The sequence below is a fragment of the Micropterus salmoides genome, unplaced genomic scaffold (assembly GCF_014851395.1).
Source record: "Micropterus salmoides isolate LMB-PRFRI ecotype aquatic unplaced genomic scaffold, ASM1485139v1 Ms_hic_scaffold_16, whole genome shotgun sequence".
NCBI lineage: Eukaryota > Metazoa > Chordata > Actinopteri > Centrarchiformes > Centrarchidae > Micropterus > Micropterus salmoides.
The window spans coordinates 11,813,774-11,832,364 of record NW_024040707.1 but is presented as its reverse complement, the minus strand read 5'-3'; the positions used below and the strand labels follow the sequence as shown (position 1 = coordinate 11,832,364).

The window sequence follows — 18,591 nt, the reverse complement described above, 5'->3', positions numbered from 1 at the left end:
GACCAGCTAATGTGACAACTGATGTTAGCAGCGCACTTTCCCCCGTTGTTTGGTCGCGTGTTCAACCAGGTGCAAGACAAGATGTGTACTAAAGTTTAAATAAGAAAGAGACATTACTGCTTTAGATTTGACTGGCTTTAGGGAAAGAAGCTATCCGTCTCAAGGATGGACATTAATGGTATTCTGACAAATGAATGCAAAGATAGGGGCCGCCATCATGAAACCAAAAAATGGAAAATCTCCCTTTTGGTTTCTGTTTTTCCTCATAGGAGATGAGATTTGCAGAGCATATACATGTTGTTCCAGACAAAAAAACATGCAATTTACAGAAGCGCAACCAGTCCGTGCTTTCAGCCTAACAATTGCGTCTGCACTGTCAAATCAGTCACAAAGTAAGTCAAAATAGTTCCGACGGCCGGTGGCTTAAAGCTGGAAATGGCCCTGAAGTGGAAGTCACACTAACAAGACAGGAAGCAAAACAACAACAAAAAACACACCGGGGATGTATGCAAAAGAAAAGTACAAAATGAAATGGCAGACTATCTGGGCCCATTTGCAGAACATTCAAAAATAATTGGAAGCTTTTGAAAAAATGGGAAAGCATTTCAAACAATATTTCACACTACCAGTAAATTATAGAGTGTAGCAATTATAAATAGAGGCATATTAATCTGTGACAAATGGATATGAAATTGATTTGCAAACGATTGGCTCTCATAAATTATTTTACCATATTTTTCACTCCAGAATGGCTGTTATGGATTTCAATTCTTTTCATATCAGTTAGAAATGGTGGATTAAAAAAATGTTTGTCGTGCTTTTGTCTTTTCATTTTCACACGGAACTGGTTCATTTTAGCAATCCCACTGAGCTTACAGCGAGTGAGTAGTGTCGGTGAAAGTTGAGGGTCAGGTCTGTGCAGCCTCTTAACAGGAGGTTGCCATGGTGACCTAAAAAGAGGGATAGCGGGAGGCTAACAGCTCATTTAGATAAAGCTTCGCTGTAATACAAAACACCAGTCCTATTGGGGTCTTCTCCTTCTACAGACTTGTGAGAGTGCGTCTGTATGTTTATTTGTGCAATTTCTGTGGGTAAAGATGTTTTCAAGGTATCCTACAAGGATAGAAAAGAAAAAACAACACTGCAGTCATATTCCATGTCTGGAGGAACAGCCCACGTCTGAGGCGCAGCTAATGAGAGGCATCATTCAAGACGATGGCATCTTTTTATTGAAATACATGATGCAATCAAATGATGACTTGATGAGCACCTCGCTGCTGCACAAATCACAGAGAAAGCCAAAGACTCAAAGACACAGCACTCCAGAGCTGCATCTGCATATTGACATTTGCGTGTGAGAGTCGTAACTAAACTGAGGCACGTTTGAAATACACGGGAAGTTTGAATTTACTGCAGCTTTTACTGAAAACAGAAGGATAATGAGACTGTTAATATCAGCAGCGTGACAAACCCTCAATATCAATTTTAATATTGATATTCAATTTTAATGTAATAAAATCTCAATACTGCTAAGGATCAGATGAGTTCTCTTGAGGGTAAAAGAGAAAATCAGCAGAGAGGTTTTGGAAACATATTAGTTGTCATCCATCAGTGAATTTATAGGGCAACAACCTCCCTCAGCATGGCCACAACTGGCTCCTAGAGCCATATGTATATCTTTAACTGCTCTTCACATTTACCGCATTGACATTCAGTGAGCGTTTGAGAGCAGCAGTGCACAGTATCCTTGTTATGTGTAACTCTAAACACCCCAGTCGAGCTAGACAAGAACTGGTCTGGCTGGTCTTTTACAGGACTGGAAGGAAACCAGACCTATTTATGAAAAAAAGATGAAAAATCCAGCTCCACTTTCCCCCTTCTTTTTTGGACTACTGTTTGGTGTTTCTTTGAAGGTATATGTTTTGTAATATATTAATGCTCTGTGCAGTAGGATGGCTCAGTGGGGCCTCACAGCAAGAAGGTCCTGAGGGTATCCCAGTGCAGGCTGGGATATAGGTCCTGTCGCTGCTGTGACGCTGAATAAGAACAAGCTGATATAAAATAAGATATACAGGATTGCACAGGTATGTTTACTTTTATTTGCATACTTTTTTTATTTAAATTTAAAGGCCCAGCACATCTACACATGTGTCCTGGCTGATTATGCCTCTGCTCTGGTTGAAGATGGGTGCAGCTATGTATGTTAAGAATGACATGAGGACACCAGACTCCATGTACTAATAGGCTGCAAAGTGGGAGAAGCTATCGCTGATCTTAAAAGTCTGTTACGTTTACACCTAGGTGCCCCGGGTTGGATCCTAAAGATTACTTTGTTGAGAAAACTGAAAACACAGTCTGCAACTTAAATACATTTCTGGGTCAATTTTGGATGAATTCTGCAACAATGGCACAGAGTTCAACATTAAAGATATCATCAGGAGAATGTTGTGGAAAAATACTTCTGTAAAAACGGCTCGTCCGACTTTGCAACTCTATAATAGCGCAGACAAATTCACTTCCCATTCATTTCTATGTGGAACACATTTGCTTCCTGTCGCAAATTGCCCCCTGCCTCTTTCGCTTCATGCACAGCTCGATCTGATTCAACATTGACCAGCGAAATCACAGGGCTCTCCGGTGTCCAGCCAGTTTGAGAGAGGGGGCGGGATTGATCTCTTATTCAGGAAATTGTGTTTGTTTATATTCTTGCTTTATAACTGCACGGCTGAAATAATACAAGCAGCAGAAAAGGGTAAAGTAAAGTGTTCGAAGGAGAAGAAGGCGTTAAATTTACAACTATAAAGACTGTTCTTGTTAGCCTGCTAGCCATATTAGCTCCAGCAGTTTATGTTTACGACCTTGCCTTATGAATAAAATTAACGATCAGTAAGCCATGATCGTGTGACAGTGAGCCAACCTTCACACTATCAACTCTATTAAACTAGAGCAGATAACTGGAATTTAGCCATCATTTATACATGTGCTTTTCCTACTGTGACATGTCAAAATGTCTGCTGTGGAAGAGGCCTAATGGCATGAAAAAAAAAGACCATGCACCGTAGACTGTGTAACATATCTGTAGTGTCGTGATGTCACCCATAGGTTTCTGAAGAGCCGTTACAAAGCTCAATGTGGGCGGCTCCCAGCAGCTACCAGCTCCAGCCATCACAATCTTGGCACTGCCTGACTGGCTAATCAAAAAATGGGTAAAGAGGTGGAGTGGAAGCGCCCGAATGAAGCCTGGTTTCTGAACCCCCTAGCAGCTAGCCATCTTAGAGAGCACCCACCTGCCACTCAAAGCGGCCACTTCTTTGATTATGCATTTACTAAATAGATATATAGTTATCTCAAGGTAGAACTCACTCTCTTTCTCAAAATGTCTCTCAGTCATCCTCCATGCTATTTATTATGCATCTGTTCTCCCTTTTTTTAATCTGAACCTGCGCAGCCCACTTTCACAAAGTGGAACTCATTTGTCTGTCTTCAAACGCTAATAGAACACATAATGAATGCCACTCAAAATTATCTCCACTCTCTGATATCAGTGTATAATTAAAACAACACTGTCCTTAATAAGGTGTCAGAGGTGATAACGCAGGGCACTGATAACTCTTTAAAGACACACACATACACATGCATGCACCCAATCACTCCCTCGTTACCAAGCAACAATAGAGTTATAATGAGTGGGACCATCAAGCCAAAACTAATTTCCAAGTATAAGTACTAATGCCGTGATTGCTTAGTGGCCTTCCATAAGAAGGTTATTGTCTTTAGTTATTTACTATCTTAATTAACCTTTTACCCCCGACACATAATTTCTCTTAAGCATACTTTACATTATACTACAGCTAATTTCAAATGATGGCTTAACAGCTTTACTTTTAAGCTTTATATAAAGCGCTAACAAAGGATCGCATGACTCCTGTCGTAATAACAAACCCACAGAGAACAGAGCTTTTTAGTGTTTTTCAGCTCATTGCCACCGCTCTCATAGTGTTACAGCCGCAGCGGCCAGCTGTGAAAAAACTCTTGAAACCGACTTTATGCTACGTGCTCAGCATCAAATGGCAGGCAGACTGACAAAGTAAACGACTAGCATTAAAAGAAGAGTTAAAAGAGGTGAAAGAGGAGGGAATGTTGGACATTCTCATGGTGGCCAGAAACGAATGAATGAATGCCCCTGTTGTTGCTCTGTAACTGCTACTGTAGGCTAAATGTGTAAATAGGAAACTATTTGCTAAAAAGTTCACAGTGCTAAAGTGTGTTCACAGTTGATTTCTGCTGTCCCCAAAAAGGCCCCAGAAAATCCAGGTTGCAGCTTTAGAGAGCCAAAGTGGAACCGGGTTCTGTCCTCATTCAAAATCCTAGTGACATTTGTAACAACACTAATAACAAAACCAGTCTTAGAACAGAGACTCACTTTACAGTTTTTTGTGTGGTTAACTCCATATGTTCAGATAATCTGATATTGTTTATTTAATATTTATGTTTTTCAGCAGCCTTCGATGAACAGCATTTCCCATAAGACCTGAAGGAAGGAAGGAAAAGTTATGAAGAGGTGATTATCCGCGCTGCCACACTGTTTAATGTTGTTTAACAGTGTTTTAAACTCACAAATGTTTCAATTTCTAAAAGCTGTTATAGTAATTGTCAATTTGTTGTAGAATATGGACAGTAAGCTGCTTAATATAGTAAGTATGCTTAATTAAAAAAAAAAAGACAGATGACAGAAGCTAGCAGAACAGAGGCTAGCCTGGACATGAGGTCATAACCTCAGCTCTAACCTGCAAAAATCAGGTCATCTTTGGAAGTGTGTGAATTTTCATGCATCACTTTGCCTACAAACTCTTATTTTCTGTGCTTTGAAGTAAAAGACTGCTCACAAGATTTGAAGGCAGAAGCTCTGAGTCATGTGAGGGGTTACAGCCAAAATTATATCCTGAGGCTGTCTAGGAAGTGTGACGCACTATTTCCCTCAACCTTGTTTTCTGCCTCTCTGACTGAAAACATATTGCCTGTTCTCTTAATTGAGCACTGAAGTGTCATTGAGGTGGTGAGACGGGAGAGTAGCTGCACCAGTGGGGTCCTGCGGGGCAGACAGCAGCATCTGCACACAGTGGAGACCGGCGACTACAAGAGCATAATAAGTTTCTGCTGCTACTTTTAAACAGGTGTGTCCCTGTCAACCAGAGGACAGGTAGAGAGAGAGAGAGAGAGAGAGAGACGGGCAAGACAGCACTCCTGCCAACTCAGCCATGGCTTCAACTTCAGCTCCGCTTGACTTATCAGAGCAGCAGAGACACAATGACCAGCAGAGAGTAAACAACAAACGCAAAGCCAATTTGCTTTTTCAGATATACCTGTCATTCTCTACCGTGACCACACGCTGCAGTGACTGATGTCCTCTATTCCGGGTGGTTGTCCAAACATCACTCACCAAATGGTAATGCCTGTTTTACCTAATGTCAACAAAGAGCTGCATGAGTGATGGGTTTAATTTAATTTCATTATATACAAAGAGAACAGTTGCATCATATTTGCTGTGAGTGTGTTGGAGAGAGAAAACTGAAATCATTCCTCCACTCTCTTTGTTTGTATATCACCTCAATGAACGAGGTGACCCTTTTACATCTCTGATGAGCCCACTCATCAAGTCTGAATCGACGATGACTAAGTATTTCTAAATATTTGTCCTCAGAGCCAACAGCTCTTGACATCTGACAGTAGTAGTTTATGAAGTCACAGAATAATGAGGTATATTAGCTCATTAAAATGTAGATGTATAGACATTAAGTGAACTAAATTGTGGCGGAATCTTTCTGTTACACATGCGACGCTGAAATACACACACATGTACTGAGTAGTAATCAATAAGCAAAGAGGAGCTTATTTCACATACAGCGGAGAAACAGGCAGAATTATAAACCACACAGTCACAAGTTTGAGCCTAAATGTAGAGTAGAGCAGAGTAGGGTAAACTTTTTGTCCCCGAAGGGAAACTTGTGTTTATTCCGTCAATCCATTTTAAAACATAGACCTGGCAAAGTAGGCAGCGTATGATATAAATAATAAGGAAAATATAAATAAAGAAAATATCCACCATAAACAAGCTAAGGCAAATGGTGCACGCTACAAAAGAATATAACTAGTGTCATTAATGATATATGATTTTCAGCATCCGGTTCTGAGCGCATGCAGCAGTGGTTAACACCTGTCAAGTGTCTAATGTCAGCAAAATCTGACAGGTAAGCTAAGTAACCTTTAGTTTTACAGTTTGGAATTCTTAATAAATAAGAAAACAAAACATTTTTTTTCTTGGGTATGGATATGTTTTAGTTTAGCCAAGTGATTTTCAGACATTATTTATAGTTATAGAACAGTATCTCTTGCAATTTTGTCCCTTCTCATTCCCCATCCTTCTCCCTGTCAGCCCATGTCTTTCTCTCTGCCTCCACAACTCTCCTTTCAGTCTGCATTGTATTGCGCTAACCACAACATGTCATAATGCTAATCTTTTCAAAAAGTACAGCATCCAGAGGAGCCAAGGTCTCAACAAATCAACAATACACCGCATCCACACACATGGGCCAGTGAACTCCAGCCTCTTATTTCCCCTGACGTGCCGTTATTTTCCATGGACACAATACAAAGGGAAAACAACAGAAAGAAATGTTGCCTAAACTCAGGCTGCAGACCAAACCAAAATCATCACTCATTAACTGATTAGCCCAGTAACTGTGGTGGAAATACCAGTCTGAGGGTGATATAAAAGTGCAAAGGCACATCCAAGAAGTACTAATCAGTCTCCCGGCAGTTTTTCCCAGAGGCTGCTGGTATTATTATTGTTGTGAATACCACTGCCACCTGCAACAGAACTTCATCTGTGTGTAGGTTTGTGTTTCCGTGTGTGTTGCATATGTGCACGTGTACCATACTAGCTAGACATTAAAATCTCCTATTTTCCCAATAGTTTTCCATCAGACAATGAAAAAAAATATATGAGCAGAGTTTGGGCAGGACCTGCCTGCATATTAAAATAAATGCCTCATTATAGCACTGTCAGAGTAAGACATGCAGAGAGAGCCTTCCTTTTTCCCTCTGTGTTCCTATCTTTCTTTATCCTTCCATTCAAAACCACCTCATTATAACCCTCATTTTTGTTCTAAATAACATGCCTCCAGCTCATTTTCTTGTCTTCGCTCCCCTTTCTTTCATCCATTTGTCCTTGCCTCGGTCATTTCTGCACCGTTCATTTTCACACCTACAGTGACTAAAGTCTACATCCTCACCTGTCACTACAACTGCTCCCATCTGTCTTTTCTCACTTTGTCCTGCCCTGCGTCCATTTCTCCGACCTGGTAACACACTGAGCCCCCGTCTGTATGCACACAGTTTTTGAGCTGTTTACACAAAAGGGAAAAAAAGGGCATAAAAGCAGGTTCTTCTGAAAGACAGATTAAGCTGAGTGAAACCCCAGCAGCTGCCTCGCTCTCCTCCTCTGTATGTTTGTGTCTCTGTCAGCGCTGTTTGTACTATGGCAGGATTATTTGATTGTTTACAGGTTTTAGTGTTTGCCTGCTATCATTCAGTTGTGTTTACAGAGCATGTTCCCTCACAATGCAGGATTATTAGGAATTGCTGTGTGTGTGTGTGTGTGTGCATTCCTGTGCATCTGAGCGGATAACCTATTTTAACCACAAAATGTTCCTAATGCTCCTCTTAAATTCCTCTTGCGTTGCTTAATTTTTTCCTCTCTGTTTAACGATATCTTTTATATTCTGCTTCTGAGGGTTAACGCACTTCATCAAAGCAATATCACATTCATACTGTGAGTGAAATATCCAAATCAAATATGTCATGTTTTCATATCTGCATCGTTATGTCAAGTGAAAAAGTCTTTTGATTGTAATTCAGTCCAACATGGTGACCGTGGAAACCTGAATTTGACATAAACGACAGTGAGTTTAAACAATAACTGCCTGCACATCAACATTTAACCATCCTGATCCACCTAAAAATAAACCCAAATACTCACATCTTTTACTTTATTAAAAGTACAGAAGAATCATCAACAAAATATACTTAAACTATCAAAAGTCTAAATTTAATTTAATTTAGTTTTTATTGGAGTAATAAATTATAAAAATACAGAATTGTCAGACAAATGGCCCCGTGACCGAAATATTATTATATATTACACTATAAGATTGTTAATACTGATGCATCATGCATCAATGTGTAAGTGTTGTAGGTGGAGCTAGTTTTAAGTACTTAATATACAATTAGGTAGTTTAATTCAGTGGTTCCCAATACGACAGAAATATAACAAGGAGTCCCAAGTAACAATGCTTTTTCATAAGGGGCCACAATCTGAAAAAGTTGGGAATGAAGGGTTTAATCTTAAACAGCACATTGTATTTTAATGTAAAATCACAATCTGAAAAGTAACAAGTAAATGTAGCTGTCAGATAAATGCAGTGGAGTAAAGTACTATATTTCCCTTTAAATTGTAGTGGAATAATATAAAGTAGCATAAAATATACTTAAGTACAGTACTTGAGAACTTCGTTACTGTGCACCACTGACTATGCAGCTTCTGTCACATCGAACATAGGCATTTGTGTCTCCCTGACAACCTCTGGAAGCACACAATTAGCCTGATCCCGGGGTCAGGTGAGTTCAGAGGCGCTCGGAGGGCCTCCTAAACTCCGTCCGGCAGTCTGAGTCACAGCTAGCCGTTTGCCAGCCTGTCTCTAGCCCACACAGAGCCCGGCCCTCAAGTCACCTGCACTAATCCTCAGGATAAATAAACCATGTGCAGAGCAGTGCAGCCAAGGCTATTTTCAGCCCCGCTGTGCTTCTTCTTCCCCGGTCCAAAATGTCTTCATAAAAAGCGTTTCCTCCTCTCAGGCCGGGGCAAATAGAGCGTGCTTGAGCAGCATTACTGATCTATCTAGAAACCAGCTGGAGTCATGGAGACGCTGTGTGGCTGTCCGCCCTTTAACAACATGGGATACGATATCTTGGGGCTTTAAGATGAGCAGATTTGTTTGGGGTTATTAAAGTGGGTGTTTCAGTTAAAGCATTGAAAGGAATGATTAGGCTATCAGTATGCTAAAACAACTGGTGATGTTTTGAAGCTCATTGATCGCAGATGATCAATCTGGCCACGACTCTTGTGAAAGCAAATCTTAGTCTCTGGCTCCCTTGTGGCAAAATTGTACCCCTCCTTGTTTGTTCCATCCATCCTTCTCTTTTACTTGCACTTAATGATGCTCTGAATAACCCCTTAGTCGTCTTAATAAAACCTCTAAGGGTCAGTTTCTCTGGTCCCAAGGGGACTCTGCAATATGGGGGAATCAAAGTAAGCGATTAAGAGACAGATATGGAGAAAGGGAGGGAGCTTGCCCCCAAGCTGTTTCTATGCACATTTTTAATCTGAGCATGAAAAACACAAAACAATTCAGGTGGGAATAAAATTCAGGTGGAAAAGTTTGTGTATCAATAAAAAAGTGCCCGGGAAACAGGCTTAGCTATTAAATCATGATGTACCTGAGGCATATGACTTAAAGCTAGGGTAGGTTGTGTGTTTTAGAATTTGTTATTATATTTGTTGAAATTCTCTTTACATCCCAACAGCAATCAATAAATCAAATGCCCTGAAAACAGTGAAAAGATCCTGTGGCTGTTGCAGGCTTGTAGTAAGCCCAGCCAATCCTTTCATTTGGCCCAAATGAAATGATATGAATGCTTATCTTTATGAGCCCAACCCCAGGGCTGGACTGGGACAAATAATCAGCCCTGGCATTTTTGGCCCAGGTGGCCCACCTGTTTTCTTCACTAATTTATGGGGGATTTCTTTAATTAAAGGAAGCACAGAAATTAGGTGGTGGGTTACAATTCAGAATATAAAAATATAATAGAATATAATGCAGTAATCAGTAGCTTTTTTTAAGCTTAAATTACTTTTTTGGACAACACACAGTTTTCTTCTAGATTGACATTGCATTGCAGGCTTACTGTGCAAATGAACCTTTTTCCACAGCATTTGTATTTGTTAATTAACATTTCTTGGTGCAAGCTATTTTTCAGAATATTTTTAACAAATGCTTTCAAAAAGTAGTGGGTACATGTCCCCTGCTCCCTCCCTACAGGTTGAGCTATGCTTGCTGCTTCACCTCCACTCTCCTCCTGCTCTCTCTCCCTCGGCCCTGTCACTTTGTCAATCTGCTCCGCTGTCACACCTCATCTCTGCCTGGAAGTGGCCACGGTTCTCCTTTACTTGTTCAAGTCCCTGTACCTGCTCTACGTCGGGCACTGCAGCTGATGTTGAAGCTACTGCAGCCCTGGTAGCAAACTTGTCGGTTATTTTCGCGCATTTGGTGCCCTCCGTCTGAAGACCTTTTTTTTTGGCACGTAAAGTGAGAAACAGAGTGCAGAGGGGGAAGGAGGCCAGTAAGAGATGTGATTGGGCCAGCCCTTTATCAGTATAGAAGATTACCCAATGGGCCAGTCATTAACCGATTTTTTAAAACAGTTACAGGCCTATAAATAATTTAAGTTACGCCCCCACCGGGCATTTACCCGGTATGCCAGATTATCAGTCCAGCCTTGCCCAACCCCCTCCTAATATTTGCACAACTGTAATGGATGAAACATGCATTCAGACCCTTTTTTTCAGATTTTCTGGGAATTTGTTTCAAATTTGTGTTACATTTGAATGAAGTTGTCACAAGTCCCTGGCTGTGACTCCTGTATGTGTGGGTGTTTGACTGTTTTTGTGTTACGATTGCGTGCTGGGAGCGTGGTGTGTTTTTGTTCGTCTGTCTTTGTTTGTGATATCTCTCTTTCTCTCTCTCCTGCCTGGGATCTCAGGGCATGTCTGCTGTGGGCTCCTCTCACACCTGAACCTCATCCTCATCAGCACACCTGACCAGCATCTGCAATCTGCCACAGCTTTTTAGGAGAGGTTCAGACATCTGGTCTATGCTGGGTTGTTGTGAAGCAATGCATATGTCTTGTCACGCACCAGCCTCTCTGATCTGTTTGTTTGTGAAGACTAAAACCCGTTTTATCCTCTGCTTTTGCCACTCAACCAGAAACACCTTGCCTGCCAAGCCGCCTGGGCCATTTCCCAGTCTGCTCTGTCCGTAAGCCCGCCAGCAGCCTCTCTGTTTTCCCTGCCTTGGATCAAGGAAAGAACCCCCCTCTCCGGCCAAAGTTCCCAGCACAATTCCCTTGTTCAATAAACTGTGTAACCTTGCAGAGATCTGCTTTTGGTTCTTTTTCTCTGCCAGGAATTGTGACAGAAGTGACATGAGGGAGACTGGTTTGTGATTTAACATGGCATTAAAGTTGCATGCATGACGATATACTAGGATTTAATCGGCGGGGATGGGAGGGAGGTGAGCGTTAAAGCTTCAGTTTTAAAATACGCTCGATAAAGTTTCACTTGAACTCTCCTGCTGTGTTTGGTAGTCTCACTGCTGACGCATGACTTTCGTGCAGGATTACTCTCTGTTATGAGCCCTGAGTATTCACCTGCTCATCTGGGTAATGCGGTTACTTTTCCCCTCAATCAGTCTTTGGAGGTGGTCAGCACGAAATACCCCTCGTTCAGCACTGTGGGGCAAATATTAATTTAATCCTTTAAGTGTGTTCATGTGTTTATCACAGTGCTGCTGTGGGAATACATTAAATAAGCTGTTTAAGTGTTTCCCTATGTTCTTAACTCTGTTCTTACCTATCCTCTCATCAAGATTTTTTTGCTCTTGTTTTTTTTTTTAAACCCATGGCTCCTAAATCTGGGAGTGAAAAGGAGGGATGTCATGGGAGCAAAGAGAACAAAGGAAAGGGTATAAGAGTGCAGGAGGGAAAAGGAGAAAGAGAGAGGAGAGAGCATGACATGAAAACATAATGAGGATTGTCATGCCCATGAGGGTTAATGTGAGGGATGCACTGCACAGGGGTTGAGATGAAGGAGGAATGCAGAAAACTGCTTAAGAAAGGAAAGGATAAACACTGTGACCAAGAGGTGACATAACTTGCTAGCTCAGCGCAGGAGGATGTGACAGGTTCAGGAGCAAGGATGTGGAGTGCAGCTGTGCTGACCGACAAGTTGCTGGGCGGTGTGTATGGTGGCTGCGCTTCGTCTTTGTCGCTTCAGGCCACAAAACCCTGAGGAACTGCAAGCCTATGTATATTCTTGCCAAGGGAAAGATTGGCTGGTCTGGTTCTTTTCCAGCTCCCAGCATGGCCAGAGATGTCAGAGAAATCTGAGCTCATTGTCACCCTCTGGGTTGCTTTTAGAGAGTTCGGGTTGGGGCTAAAGAATAGCACTACACAAGCTTTACAGCAGTCCAACTGGAAATCAGACATGAAAATCGCATTGGATGCATTTGCAACTGCAATTCTGCACTCCGATGAAAACATCACATTGCTATAAACTGTATTTGGGATTTCAAGGGAGCACAGTGGTGGTTTTGTATGTTTCCTAAAGAGTCTGTTTTTCATTCCTGCTGACCATTTTCCAAAGCATACCATACATTGTAGATTTCCTACCTTACACACAGCCATTGGATTCAGTTCATGCCAGCACAGTTTGAAAATCGACTAGCTGAAACTTCAGACTTGCTTGAGAAAGGTAATTTATCACTGCAAATGTTTAGCCACCTTTATGTATTTATTTATTGTCAAAGTTACTTTGTCCCTGATGGATTATGCATCTGTGAGCAGTGACTGCTTTTAAAACTGCAATGCATTGATAAATGGTTGTTAGTGATGTAATTAAGATATGCAGGGTTTATAGCGAACAGGCTAAAACATGCAGAAATGGTCTTTTAAGGTTTATATAACTTTTTTCTTAAACAGGTTTTCTTAATATATTTACAGATGCACAGCTTGCAAATGATAAAAGCACCACCAAGCTGTCTCTTCTCTGAGGCTCGGCATGTTTTACAATTTGTCTACAAAATCCACAATGCATGTTGCCTTCTTGAGACATGACAGCAGCGATGAAAGTACAGAAATTATAACACAACTGTCACCACAGCAGTGTGCTGGGAGCTCGCAAACGCACATCATTCCCCGGGTAGAGCTGTCAAAGTCTGAGTTTGACAAACAAAAAAGGGCCAAGCATCAGACCAAGGGAAGTTGTTCGTCAGAGTGGGACTCTCGCACTGTTCTCCTTTATTGGAGTTCACTGGTGGACTACTAAATTAGCACAGTTTGCTGTCTACTTCAAAAATGCCTCTGAGTCCAATTAGCAGAGATGATTCTCTTCAAATGTGGAGGAGCAGAGAGGGAGCGCTGGGTGCTTTTGATACCTCCATAATAAGTGCTGGAGCCATTTATCCGTTTCTCAAAGTGCTTCTCTAAGCGAGGGAATACAATAACGTTTTTCATGAGTCTGATTGGCCTTCCTTTTCACTGCATGTATTGTAAAAAAATTATGGTAAACACAACATCTGCAATTAGCAGAATGACTCTGCCTCTCTTGCTTTGAAGCTGTAATCAAGTATAATGTGGTAAGTATAATAATGTGGATTTTGCTTTCTGGCGAGTAAGATGAGAAGACTGATACACACAGCTTACATGTTAAACAAATGATATAGGGTCCTATTTAGAATTTCCCCTCTGGGATCAATAAAGTATTTCTGATTCTGATATTTAAATGATTTTTAACGCATGGTCTAAAGTGCATGGCGCAAGTGCATTCAGGCAGTGTCCACCTCCCCTTTTGCTAGTTAAATGGTGCAAAGTGAGGCACAAGGCCAAATGGGATGTCTTTAGTAAGCTAAGCTAACTGTCTCCTGGCTGTAGATTCACATTTAGCATACAGACATGAGAGTGATATTAACCTTTTTGTCTAAGTCTCTGCCAGAAAGCAAATTTCCCAAAATACGACTGATTGTCTTTACCTGCTCTCGTATAGTTTCGATTTATATGTCTATTCTTTTTTAGTTTTACATACCTCTTATTAAAATGTTTTACTTTCTCTACTTATCTGTACGTATTTCTGTCCTTGTGCTGTGCAATAACTGAGTAACCAATAAAGGCTTATCTTATCTTATTGCTTAACTGTCCGGTCCGCAACTTTATTGTTTTGGTTCACTCTCACTGCTCTCTTATGAGTTTTCGTACACAGCGTATCAATTTAAAAAGCATTGATATGTCAATGTTGTGTTCACAACCTGTTTCCTCTGCCCCCAAATGGCCAAAAAAAACCATTATTGCAGGGTAATACATTTTGTTAGGAAGAATAACAACTCCTTAGAAGGAAAAGTCGGTTTTTAATTCTACTCAAATGTAAAATCTCTTATATGAACAAAAGTTCAAACAAATACTTATCTAATTCCCTTTTTAGGGCCACTGTTCATCACACTGGCACATTATTGAACACTACTTCAGCAAAGGAGGAAATATTAGCTGATGACTAGATATTGTCAATGTTCTATATGTGCCATGAATTGGAAAAGTCTACCATCGAGGCATCTTACAGTTCAATCAATCTTTTGTTTTCCACATTCTTAGAGAATTATTTATTGGAAAAAAATGATCTTGTCAATTCAGTTGAGGACTGCATTCTTATCACAGACGGCCTGAAATAGTTTCCTATCAGCCTCTTTTTGTTTCTTTTGATCTTTCACAAAGAACAGTCAGTTGGGATATACATCTTTCCTTATTCATCAGACACTTTGCAATGAAACAATGCACAGATTAACAATGCAATGCATCAAAGACAGTCTTCAAAGGAAGTGCATTTTCCAGTTTTCTGGAGCTGTGCGGTGATGTAGATAACAAAGGGAAATTGAGAGGAGAGAAATAAAGGCCTTAAACCTCTCCAGGGGAAACACCTCTCTGCTGCCACTATGTTCTGGTCAGATGCAATTTCCTGAGCACCTCATCTCTTCAAAGAGAAGAGAAATTGCTCTATCAGACACAGTGGAGAACTGAGAGGAGGAGGTGGAGGGCAGTTTAAGAAACAGTCTTGGACTTGTGAGCTACATAAATTAACTACTACATATTTTATCCATCCCCCTAAAATTAGAGAAATGACCAGAAAAATCCCAGAAAGGTCATTAAGATGCTAGAGTGGATGTTAGGACCACACACACACACACACACACACACACACACACACACACACACACACACACACACTAAACAACTATTTACATGCTTAATATGTGTGCATTTCATATTCCAGTGCTGAAATAAATCATTGAGGCAGCACTAACTAAAATGTTAGCACACATGTGCTCACAATTGGAGGTTGTCTTGAATCCTATCAGGCAAAAATCATGATGCAATGTTTGGGTTTAGGAGAAGGGCTCTCTGCTTAGCCAACAACTGCTGCATCATTAAAGTACCACAGAACAACAATCTTCACCTTTCAGTTCAAGGGACCATTTGGTTGGCGTGGAAGAAAAATAATTGGATATGAAGAAATGTATGATTTATGCATTGTCATTGTTAAAGAACCTGAGGGGGCCTCAGGGACCTTCACACTTGGCATACTTTGTGTGAGGAGGCTCCGGCTATATGGTAGATAAGCTGAAGACCTTGGAGATGTTCCATCTTCATGATTAGCATGAATGAGAACTGGTCTTGGCTGTTAGTCACACTGTGTCTGTTCCTCCCCTGAGAAGAATTTAAGTATTTGGCAGAGTAGAGCTGGAGCCATGCATGCTCTCTGTATTATAATCCTCTCCGATATCACATGTTGAAATAATAAACACATATTCCAATTTTCGATTGTAAGTCAAATTGACCTGGCAGTGCAAGTTTTCGTCATCAGTTGGGGAATTTGGACAACAGAAAAAAGCCTATAACTACACTTCTGTGTGCTCAAAGGTGCCAAAATACACATGTAAACTTCTCAATAAATGGATGGCAGCTCTAATGACAAATTACTCCAGATTTATATCCAGTTTACATCAGCCCAGTGTCACAGCAAGTGGAGAAGGGCAGCAGGTCCACACATTTATACATTATTAGATGTTATACAAATTGGATAAATAAACTATTTCTCATAAATAATAATAAATGCTACCCTACTTAATACTAATGCACTGAAATGACTTCTTTTCTCCTGATACCAATTCTGATACCACTGCTCTCTTTGCTGCCATTTTAAAATCTGTGTAATGCTATTCTCATTGGGATAGGATAAGATAAAATAATAATAATGAACATGTTAAAGCAGTTCAAGAAACAGTCTAGAGGTAGATAAAGTCCTTTTAAAATAATAACCCTCACCCACTGCTACTGATTCTTTTAGTAACAATGGATAAGTATAATCAGTTCACTTTGAGGATTCATTGTATGTACTGAACACCTCTACTCCGCAGGGCTTACTGAGGCAGAATTGTGACTCATTAATATGGACATGAACTGTACCTACACATAACATCTTGACTATAAGAAGCACTATAAAATGTGTATTTCCTTACCTTCAATCAGAGTAATTAAGAAAGTAAAGTTTATTTATATAGCAGCTTTCTAGAGCAGATCACAAAGAGCCAAGTTCACAATAAAAGACAAAAGCAAAAGTCATTGAATCGAGGGTCTGAGGATAGAAGGGGTCGTATGCTGAATGTATTGCAAAGCCCCTTTCAGGCAGAAATGTGATTTGCGATGTTGGGACTTTGGCATATATTACAGACTAATTGGTGTAACAAACAAAAATAAAATAAGTAAATAAAGGCAAGCTTTCTGCTTTTAAAGGCATTCGCATGAGTTCCAAAGTTTAGGAGCCACAATCTTGAAGCAGGAGTTGCCTTTCGTTTTTAGCCTGCTGTGAGCTACAACCAACAAGCCCTGATCAGACAACACTAGTGACCTAAGTGATAGGGAAGCTTGCTAATGTAGGCAGGTGCCTGGCCATGAAGAGCTGTAAAAGTGATTATAAGAATCCTGAATTTAATTCTAAATTTTAAAATGAGCCATTGTGGGGTGCCGGTTAGCTCGTGGCTAGAGTGCGCATCCCATGTAAGGAGGTTGAATCCTAGCTGCAGTGGCCCAGGTTTGAGTCCAACCCGTGGCCCTTTGCTGCATGCCCCCCCCCCCCTTCTCCCACATTTACGGTCTCTTAGCAGTCCTATCAGGAAATAAAGGCAAAAAAGCCCCAAAAATATATATATAATAAAGGAACCATTGTAAATAAATCTAAATACATCAGAGCTGCTATACGCTACATGAAACATCTAATAACTGTCATATTCTGAACTAATCTCACTTCAAACTGCATGCAGAGACATGAAAGAGGCTTCCAGTAAGTCCCTTACTGGGTTAGTAGGAAAAATAGGAAAATTGGCCATAAGCAGAATATCACTTCGAAGGTACTTCAGTGCAGATGCTGCAGTAAGTGGCGTCATGCAGAGCTCCTTTTTGGTGTCATTGTGTATAAATGTGTGTATCAATGTTCCCCCACCACACAAATAACTCAACTCTCCTGGTTAAATCGAGGTAAGAACTCTTTGATTCTACCACACACGGCACAGATGCATGTTATTGATCACTTAATGGATAATATGTTGAAGAGGATCTGCAACTTCCTTCACAGATGTTCACTGAAGATAAATGGGAATCTTCTTGGGGGAGAAAAAGTACCATAAAACTTAATCCAATCTATTCCGTGAGGCTGCTGTGTTTGGAATGATCAATGTTCAGCTCCAAATTAAAAACCACGTCCGATGCCAGCGACCCGTTGGCAACAGCGTCTGGGTGCGCCAGCAGCAACAGCAGGGTTTTATGGCAGAGACATTATAGCCAGGGAGCTCTGCTGTTTGCTGCAGGAAAACTTACTTGAGCATCAGTCAGTCGCACATGTCAGTGGACTATTTAAACACATTTCTCTGTCCAGCTCCACTGCATTATTCCACATCTCTTCTCCACAAGGGTTTAATTTCAAAGGATATTTCTGTACAGGCTTGTTTTGAAGTAAAAAATGAGAACAATAAAAAGATGAAAAGGTAGATATCAACATTTACACGGAGCTGTGGGGGTTCAAGTAAATAAATAAAAAGCTCAAAACAATGTCTGATCATAAATTTTAACAAGGACTTGTCGGCACAGATTTGAAAACATATTTTATACACAGACTGGTATCAACACACCCCAACGTTATCATCATAAAAGAAAGACAAAGTGCATCAATCATAGAAGTGTAAATCTGACTTTGTATTGTCAATGTCTGTGTGTACTTGTGGGAATAAAAGACATATATGTAACTGTTACAAATTCACACCAGAGAAGGTTTTGATTTAAACCAGCAGCACGAACACAAAAACCATATAGCAGGTGTCCTCAGGTCAGAAAACTACTTGTTTTTTCCTTCAGTTCACTCAGAGGTTCGCTCTTTCTTTGCTGTGGGGAGTTCATTATACTTTAACTCAGTATAAATAGATAATCCTATGATTTATAGTGTGTGTTGTCTGCACTCTACTATACTGACACCAAATAAAATGCACTGTATGTTTCAAAAAACACATTCACTTTAAAGGATAAATTCTAGTTATATTCTATATTTTTATTATTGTAATAAAACTAAAATCCCATGAAAAGACCAAAACTAACAATATGTTA

At 40.4% G+C, this 18,591-nt stretch overlaps 1 protein-coding gene across 1 annotated transcript in view; it reads right to left on the bottom strand.

Moving 5' to 3' along the window:
- LOC119905282 (acid-sensing ion channel 1A-like) overlaps positions 1–18,591 on the bottom strand; it is a 49,137-nt gene that overhangs the window by 22,838 nt on the left and 7,708 nt on the right. The gene's annotated exons all lie outside the window — the stretch shown is intronic.